Genomic DNA, 10,360 nt, shown 5'->3' on the forward strand with positions numbered 1-10,360 from the left:
TTATATTACCTAACTCCTTTTCTTACTTCTTATATAAAGGCTAATAAAGTTACTCTAGATAAGGATATCTTTAAATTCCTAGATAACCTCCTCTAGAGTCTATATAAATATAAGGATATAAAGAAGTAGTTATACTCTCTTATATACTATATTCCTATAGACCTTTAGAAGTTTTAATTAAACTTTATATAATTGGCCTTAGACGCAGATCTTCTCTAGGAATAGTAGAAAGAGGACTTTTATAATATAATAGATCCTCTCCTTTAAACCTATATAGTTACTATAGAGTAAGATAAGGATGTCAACTTTTATAAGTACCTCTAATAAGCCTACCCTATTACTTAAAGTCTTAGTAACTACTATTCTAATTATAGAAAACTAATACTCATATCATGTGAGGATTAAGTAAAGAAGAGATAATAAGAATAAGTAAAGATAACTACCTTAAGTAGTATAAGTACTTTATCTTCTAGTTATACCTAGGCGCGATCTATATCTAGGGCTCCCTTATACAATATAACCTATAAAGGTAAAGTAGAAGTCTATATAGAGATTAGACTATATAATTACTACAGCTAGTTTAGCTATTTATAGAGATAATACCTATAACCTAAGATAAAGGTAATAGAGTTAGTTAAAGAAGAAAGCGCTAAAGATATCTATATAAATAAAGGAGATTAGTCTTTATTAGAAAATAATAAGACCTAGGTAAAGTCTCCTACTATAGGTCTAAACTTAGAGTAATACACATTAAAGGTTCTTATATAAATCTTAGTTACTTTATTAGAGGTATACCCTTTACTATATAAACCTTAATTATATCTAATAGCCGCGCCTTAGAAATTCATGCCCTAGCTAATACTAGTACTAGTAGTATAAGTTTTATTTACCCTAAGCTACTACTAACTCTCTAGTCTATAGGTGCTGTAAAAAAGAGAATAATAGGTAAAGGGCTTAATATTACTAGGTTTAACTAATATATAAATAAGAAAGTTAATTTTTACTTTTATCTTTAACTCTATTTCTAAGATTAAATGGTTTCTACTTATACTTTTATTTATAATATTAGCCGTAATAACATGATTCTTAGGTAATAGTTTTTTAACTAGCATGATGTCCTTCTAGACTATAAATAATATAAACTAGTCTAGAGATAGCTACTAGTTAACTAGTCTTTTTAGCATCTTTTATAACTACTAAAAATCTCTGTGTAAAGTAAAGAACTATAGAAAGAATACTAAGTAGATATAGACTATAGAGATAAAAAATTTAATAAATACCTTCTTCCCTCTATATAGGTTATTAAGGGAATTAAATTCTAAACTTAAGATGTATTTAAGCTTTCTATTTATAAAATATAAGTTATACTAATAGAGATCTATACTATCAACCTTATATAAGTCTAAGCAGCTATTAAAGATAAGGAAACTAAGGAATTACTAGCTTCTAAGCTACTAGCTGCTTATAAGGAATTTTAAGATGTGTTTTCTAAAATAGAGTCTAATAAGCTACTACCCTATTATATAGGAGTTGATTATAAAATATCTCTTATATATAATAGTCTACTAGAGCTTCTGCCTAGTCCTCTCTATAGAATGTCTCTAGAGCAGCTTAAGGCTATAAAAGAGTATATTATTAAGAACCTTTAGAAAGGCTTTATTACTAAGAGCTTTACCACCTATACTTCTCCTATTCTTATAGTAAAAAAGCCTAGTAGGGGATAGAGATTTTATATAGACTACTAATAGCTTAATAAATAAACTACTAAGGATTCACACCCCCTCCCTCTTATTATAGAGTTACTTTAGTATATTAGAAAGGGCAATATTTATACTAAGCTTAATATTTAATAAGCTTTCTACCGCATCTATCTTACTAAGGATTCTAAAGATAAAACCACTTTCTATATAAGATATAGGTTATTTAAATACTGTATCTTACCTTTTAGATTAAGTAATAGACTGGTAGCCTTTTAATATTTTATTAACTAGGTTCTCTTTAAGTATTTAGATAATTTTGTTATGGCTTTTATAGACAATATGCTTATTATCTCTAAAGACCCTATAGAGCATAAGGAACAAGTAAAAAAAGTACTAGTAAGACTATAAAAAGCAGGACTATAGGTAGATTTAAAGAAGAGTAAGTTTTTAGTTACTTATATAAAGTTCCTTAGATATATCGTTTCTATAGAAGGCATTTAGATAGACCTAGATAAAGTAGAACCTATATAAAACTAGCTAATACCTAAAACCCTTAAAGCTCTTTAATCCTTCCTAGGTTTCTATAATTTCTACTGATAATTTCTCCCTAACTATAGATAAATTAGCTGACTATTAGAGAAACTATACTCTAAGGTAAAATAGTAACAACTAGGACCCCTAGAAGAAGAGGTAATTTAGTAACTTAAGAAGCTAATATATAGTAATATACTCCTAGCTAACTATGACCCTACTCTTAACACTTATATAGAGACTAATATAAGTAATAGAGTTACTATAGGCGTTTTAATGCAGCTCTAATAACCTTTATATAATTAGAAACTAGTAGCCTTCTACTCTAAGGTAATAGCTAATATAGAACTTTATTATAGAATTTTAGATAAAGAACTACTAGCTATTAAGAATAGACTAGAAGAATAGAGACTAATACTTATTAGCCTTAAAAAACCTTTTCTTATAATTATAGACTATTAGGTATTAGAGTACTACTCTACTAAACGACAACTTAATTAATAATAAGCTAGATAGTCTAAGTTTTTTATAGAATTCTATATATAATTCTCTTATTAACTAGGAAAGGAAAATATCATTACTAATTATCTTACTTAAAAATAAGAAGACCTAAAGACTTAGAAAGAAAAAGTAAAAGCTATATAAGAGATATGTCTTATCCTACTAGAGACTATTATCCCTCTTTCTATTTTAGAATAAGAACTTCCTCCTCTAGTATTATTTTTAGATAAACTCCTCTACATAAACTAGGAAGATTCTAAATTAGAACTCTAGAAATAGAAAGCCCTCTTAAAGGACCTTAAATAAAGAAATAGTTAGGAACTAAAGGATGGTCTTTTACTATAATATAGTATACTCTTTATACTAGATTATAACAACCTCCGCACAAGAACGCTTAATACTTTATATACTATCTATATAACTGCCCATTCTAGTATTATAAAGATGCAAAAACTCCTTAAGTAATATTACTATTAGCCAGCTATAAATCGCACGATTAATATTTATAGGTAAGGATGCCATATTTACTACTAAATAAAAGAGTTTTATAATAAAGACCTAGGCCTTCTATAACCCCTAGAGATTCCTACTTAACCCTAGTAACACCTAGCTATAGATTTTAAAGAGATACCTAAAGACTAAAAAGGCTATAATGCAATTCTAGTTATTATAGACTAGTTAAGTTAAAGAACCTTTAGCTTGCCTTATATAAAGAAGATTAATACTAAAGGAGTCTCTAGGCTCTTTTATAAATATATCTACTATATTTATAGAAACCCTAAGTCTATCCTATCTAACTAAGGCCCTTAGTTCATCTTAGTATTTATAAATAAACTATATAAGCTGACTAGTATAGAGCAGCATTTTAACTCATCCTACTACTCTTAGACTAATAGTATTATAGAGATTATTAATTAGCATCTTATATAAAGATTAAGACCTTTTATTAATTACTTTTAGAATAATTAGTCTAATCTTCTACTATTAATAGACCTCACACAAGTAACACTTCCTTATAAAGCTACTAGACTTTTACCTTTTAAGATTAAGTTAGGATATTCCCCTTAATTATACTATAACTAGTAATAAAGAACTAAAACCCCCTAGTAACTAGAGAAAATAGCTCGCATAGTAGTATAAATACTATAAAAGAGAAGATAAGAAGCTTTTAAATTTATAAAGAATCTTATTCTTAAATCCTAAGAGCATATATACTAATAAGCTAATAAATACCGTCGCGCGCTAGACTTTATAGTTAGAGATTATATCTATATTAAGAAAATAGGATGGTCTACTAATTAGCTAAACCTTAAATTAGACTTTCCTAATACTAGACCTTTTAAGATTATAGGAATAGAAGGACCCTCCTATATCCTTAATCTTCCCTTATATATAAAGATAGTCAACCTTTTTTATACTAATAGGCTATATAAGGCCGAAATAGAACAGCTTCCTAGTTAGGAATATACTAAACCTAAACCTAAGATTATTTAAGATGAGCCTAAGTGGGAAGTAGACTATATTTAAGCTAGTTAAGTCTTATATAGGAAGCTTTAATACTAAGTTAAATAGACTAGATATAACTAAGATGACTAGTAGTATAATATAAGTTCTTTTAGTAGTATGCTATAGAAAATTAAAGAATTCTACTCATTATACCCTATTATAGCAGGACTACTAAAAAATCTAGAAAAATAGAAGGCTACCTTCCTTTAAGAAGAACTATAGATTAAAATAGAAAGTAATAATAAAACAAGTTACTTAGGCCTATAGTAAATATTATAAAGATATAGAAAGTAGACTAATTAGTTTACTATCTACTCTTATATAAATACTATTAATCTTAACTTCTACTCTCTAGTCTCTCCTTTTTACTACTTATTCCCTACTATCCTCTTCTTTAATTTCTACCCTTTACTTCTTCCCTTTTCCCTTCTTCTTATTATAATAGTTATTATATAAGACTGTCTCCTCTAGATCCTCTAGCTTATTAGGCAGGATGTTCTACTTAGCTAAAGCCTAATTAGTTTAATCCTCTAACCTAGCTTAGTAGTATAAGTTCTAGAACTCCTCTATATAAATTTTATCTTCACGCCTCTTATAATAAGCAGGCAGCTTGGTACCCTTTAAGTTACTAATAGTATAGTCTAAGTTACCTATACCCTAAAGGTAGTTGGCGCAGCGGCCCTATAAGAAACTAGGCAGGTGGTAATAACTAATAAACGCGCGAGTGTTAGTGTTATTATAATACTTAGTACAGCTAATAGGGTTATTAATTCTAGTATACTAGATAAGAAAAGCATCGCGCGAGCTAGCTTAAGTTTTAACTAATAAGTAGTTAAATTGCTAAGTAGAAACTATAATATGTAAGTGAGGTATGCTGTTACCTAAGGCCAAGATGCGTTTAGTATACTCTTATACTTTAGAACTACTAAGGCGCGCCTATATAGTTAGTTAGATAAGAATCCCTTATATTAGTAAGATAAACTTACTTGCGCGATACTCTCTATATTCTTATAAGGAATATAAAGCGTTAACTTAAAGTCCTACTTAATAGGTGCCTTATTAGAGCTAACTGGTAATACTATAATGCAAATCTTACTGTTGCTACTATTATATGAAGTAGTAGGCAGTAAGTACTTAGCTACTAGAACCTAATAAGCTATAGGATTATAATAATAGCGCATATAAGTAGGCTCTTTACCTTCTTCCTCTAAAACAGGCTGCGCGACAGTAAACTAGCGGTAATATAGTATAATGTGCTAGTTAGTAGCAGGCTATATAGCTATAGATGATAAACCTCGCGTAATAACTAATAATACTAATTAAGTAGAACCTGATACTATAGTATGCTATAGGTAAAGCAACAAGCCTGTAGCTGTTCCTAGCTAAATAAGTAAAGCCTAGCCTAACTAAGTCTTTATATAAGTATCCTCCTCTATAATTATATTAGTTGGCAAGATGGGACGATAAAGCAGTAAAACCTAGATATATAATGCTACTTAATAGCCTAGATAACAATTAGTAATAGTCTAAAGAGATAGAATTAAAGTTTACTTACCTTAGAACTCTATATAATAGTCCTTATAGATACTGCCAGCTAAAACAGCTCTCTAAGCAAGCAGCGACTATAATAGATTATAAATAACGCTATATAATAACGACTTAATACTGTAACTCTTATATAATAGTAATAAGTCCTAATAGACTAGACTATAATAAGCAGCAGACGTATTAAGCGCACGGCGGCTAGGAATGTCTACTTTACTATTAGTAGGGTATAAATTATTTAAATTATTAGAACCTTCACGCGCGACAGTTAGTTTACCAGATTATAGCTAAATTAGACTAGGGCAACAATATACTTTAATAGGGAGCTTTAGATATAGCTAAGTAAGATAGTAACCTTCTATAGGTCGCGCAGTAAAAGAGATAGTAATAGAAAGAGATAGTATAGTAGTAGACCTAGACTAATAATTATACTTTATAACTATACAGAATGCTTAAATTACTAAATTACCGCCGTTATATATTATAAGTCTGCGCCTATATAAGCGCCTATAGCTACTAATTCCTATAATTTTAGCTTCTCTTTAGAGGGGGCATGTCACAATAGGCATATATATACCTATATAAGTACTAGGGCTAGCATAGATAAACCTAGTATTATATAGTTATAGGAAGCACAAGCCTCACCTTAGGTAGTAGCCTACTATAGCTTAGGCTAAAACCTATAGGCTGGTACTAGCTACTACAGCCTGGCACTAGCTACTATAGCCCTAGGCAGATACTATATAATAGCCTATTAACACCTTACCTTTATAACTCACCTAATAATAACTAAGGACCCTTATATAAAGGACAAGAGGTAGAACAGTATAAAGGAAGGACTAGGAAATATATAGGTAGTAAGTATCTTTTATATTTTATTCTTTTAACTTATTAGATTTAATTAAGATATATATATATTTTCTAGCAGTTTACCTTTAGCCCTTACCTATATAATAAGAAATCTACAAGTTGTAACACCTTTTAAAGTAGTAGCTTCTTCTTTATAAGCTCCTTCCTCTACTCTAATATTAGGCTAGAGGTATAGTAGGATAACTATTATCTAGATATATATACTAGTATAGTACTAGTACTATTACTAAATTTAAATAGCTCTATTAGAGTAACTCTTATAGCCTTAAGAGAGATATTATTACTATCTATATTATTATTTATCTTAGGATTATACTTCTTTTTCTTATTAATACTAAAATACTATATATTATCTTCTATTCCTAAAGTTAGGGCTATTAGAGAAGTACTTAATTATATAGCTTAAAGACTACTACTAGTATAGTCTTTATCCTTTTATACTCTAGATCTATTAATACCTTTATCTTTCTTATTAATATACTTAGAGACTCTTACTACCTAAAGGTAGAGGTTATTAATAGTAAACTAGGGGTCTATCTTATTATCTAGTATAACTAGTCTATCTCCTATATATATAAAACCCTAGTAGTAGAGATTCTTATAGCTATTATTATCTAAAAAGATAGTAGTATTATAATCTACTAATTTATTAGTAATACCTAATATTTAATTATTATCTCTTAGGACTTACTATTCTTTACTAGTATCTAAGTTATACTACTTATTACTAATATTATAGTTAGATCTAGTATTATAATTAGATCTAGATTTTAAGTTATAACTATTAATACTATCCTTATAAGTAGATAAGGTAGTTATATTCTTAATTATCTTTATAAAATCTAGCTATATATTAAGTAGTAATATAGATCTTATTAAGAGTTTCTTATTAGAAGGACTAAAGTTATTAGGACTATTAAGATAAAGTAGATTATAATCTAGTATTTTCTTATATAGTTTACTACCTTTAATACTAATCTACTAGTTAATTAGGTCTATATACTCTTATAGACCTTCCTACTCTTTACTCTTACTAGTAGTATTATAGTACTAATTATCTTCTTCTTTAATACTACTATTTATAGGAGACTCTTCTCTAGTATCTAGTATTATACCTTTCTATACTAGTAGTAATAGAATTATAGGAATACTAGATAGCTAAGGATATAGGTCTAGTAGTAGAAGGAGTATAGTATTAAGATAATAAGGTTATATAGTAGTAGAATTATAGGTTAAAGGGCTAATAATAAGGATAAAGGTAGCTATTATAAAAGATAATAGGTTTTAATATTAATAGGGAATTATCTACTAGGTCTAATAGGGCTAACTCTTAGTTATATAGTATCTATCCCTTAAGGTATATAGTCCTAAGCTACTTAGTTATTATAAAGGTAGAGGGTTAATAGTATTATAGTAGTAGAAGGTAAGGTAGTAGCTTTTATAACTAGCTAATCTTCTTCCTCTATAGTCCTTAATATATTATTATCTAATTTCTATTATTTACTAAATTATCTTTCTTCTTTTATCTACTATACCTTATTAAAATCCTATCTCTTAAGAAATACCTCTCTTACTAACTAATAAATATACCTCTAGCTAGGAAATTATCTAGTATACTACTCCTATTTCTTAATACTCCTATAGTTTACTTACTTACTAAAATTAATAACTTTAAGCTAATTACCTATTAACTCCCTTTTTCTAGCCTATTACTTAGTATAGGTTAAAATTAAAAATACCTAAATACCTAGAATATATAAATATAACTCTACTTAGTAGAGAAAGAGGGTAGCACCTAATCTATAGACTAGAGATTTATTAAGTCTAAGCTATATAGCTTCTAGTATTTAGGATATACCTTATTATAGACTTTATTAGGAAACTCTATAATATTCTATAACTATTCCTTAGTAGATAGTCCTATCTATTATATTTTTAGCCTATCTACTTTATACTAGGTCTCTTTTTATAGTTGCTCTACTAATTTAGCCTATACTTTATTATTATTAGCTAGTATTACTTACTACTATATTTAATTCTTAGTAGTAGTATCTATTATAGCCTTCTATCCTAGTAGTTAGTTATACTACTTATAAGTAATAAAGACCTTAATATTATTAATATAGTATATACTAATAGGTAATTCTAAATAAAGGTTAGTTAATATAATAGACTAGTTTTTAAAGTATACCTATAATACCTAGTATAGTTCTATCTACTATAGTTTAAGTTTCTTTCCTCTTTAATTATTAAGGGTATAGTATCTTAGTAATACTAAGTTACCTTATAGTAGGGGTAGCTACTATATTATATCTTCTATCTATTAGGCTATCTTCTATTACTATACTAAGTACTTATTAAGTACCTATTCCTAAATCTTATTAAGCTATATAAGCTATACTTTAAAATTAATAGCTACTATAGTCTTATCTACCTTAATATTATAGCTACTAGCTTTAAATATAGCTTAGATAGAATCTACTATAATTATAGATATTATATTAGGCTACTTATATTATTAAGGTTAAAATCTATAAAGAAGCTTATTAGATAAGAATCTATATATATAGGAAACTTATAAATTTAGTATATATATAATATTATTAAGGAGTATATTCTACTTATATATTTATTCTAATAATTCCTAAATATATTTAATAATAGTATACTATACTATCTTAATATAGGATTCTATAAGGCCTATAGATTATAGATATCCTATATTACTATAGAGGTACTTAATCTTCTTTATATCTAGTAGACCTATAAAGTCCTTTCTATAGAAATATAAACTATTATCTATATAGGTTATCTATATCTAATTAATAGGCTTAATAATAGTATCTTCTAGATTCTTAATTATCTCTTTTACTATTACTCCTAATAATATATAAATCTAGACCTTCTTAGTAAAGTAGTTAACTATTATAAGGATATAATAATTACCTTATACTATAATAGAAGTTAGGGGTCCTAGGTAATCTAGAGTAACTAAATTAAGGGGTTATAGTTATATAACTAGAATAGTTCCTACTAATAGTTAAAGAGGTCTAGTTAGTTAATATAAAGGGTATAATTAAGTATAGTCCTAGGTATTCTTTAAGTAAGTTAGCTAGTAGTAGTATCTAATTAACTTTACTAATATAGGGTTACTTCTAAAATAGCTATAAGAGTTATAGTATTTATATAATACCTTTAGTATATCTAGCTCTTTAATATACTAACTAAGTTTTCCCTTTTACTTTTTAAATATTAAGTAAGGTAGACTAGTCCTAGGCTTAATAAGGATAAAATACCTTATCTAGTAGTAGATTTTTCTTATATATATAGAATTTAAAGATATCCCCTTCTCTAACTTAAGTACTATATCTATTAGCTTATATTAGATAATATCTCTATACTAGTAGTCTAATATTTAGGGATCCTAATAGTCTAGTCTTCTAGTAATAGTATTATCTATAGTACCCCTATTAATAGTAAATACTTAATACTTAAAGCTATTATTAAAATTAAGCTTATTATATAGTTAGCTAATTTATAAAAGTCTATTAGCTACTATATTAACTTATCCTAGAATATACTAAATATCTAGATAGAATTTAGAAAGCCTATACTCCTATTATAAAATTCTACCTATTATATCTAGTAAGTTAATTATATTAATTAAGGTAATATAATTAGTATATACCTTAATAGGGAATTTTAAA

The sequence above is a fragment of the Phyllosticta citribraziliensis genome (assembly GCF_038025025.1).
Source record: "Phyllosticta citribraziliensis strain CPC 17464 chromosome Unknown J3D65scaffold_10, whole genome shotgun sequence".
NCBI classification, from domain to species: Eukaryota; Fungi; Ascomycota; class Dothideomycetes; order Botryosphaeriales; family Phyllostictaceae; genus Phyllosticta; species Phyllosticta citribraziliensis.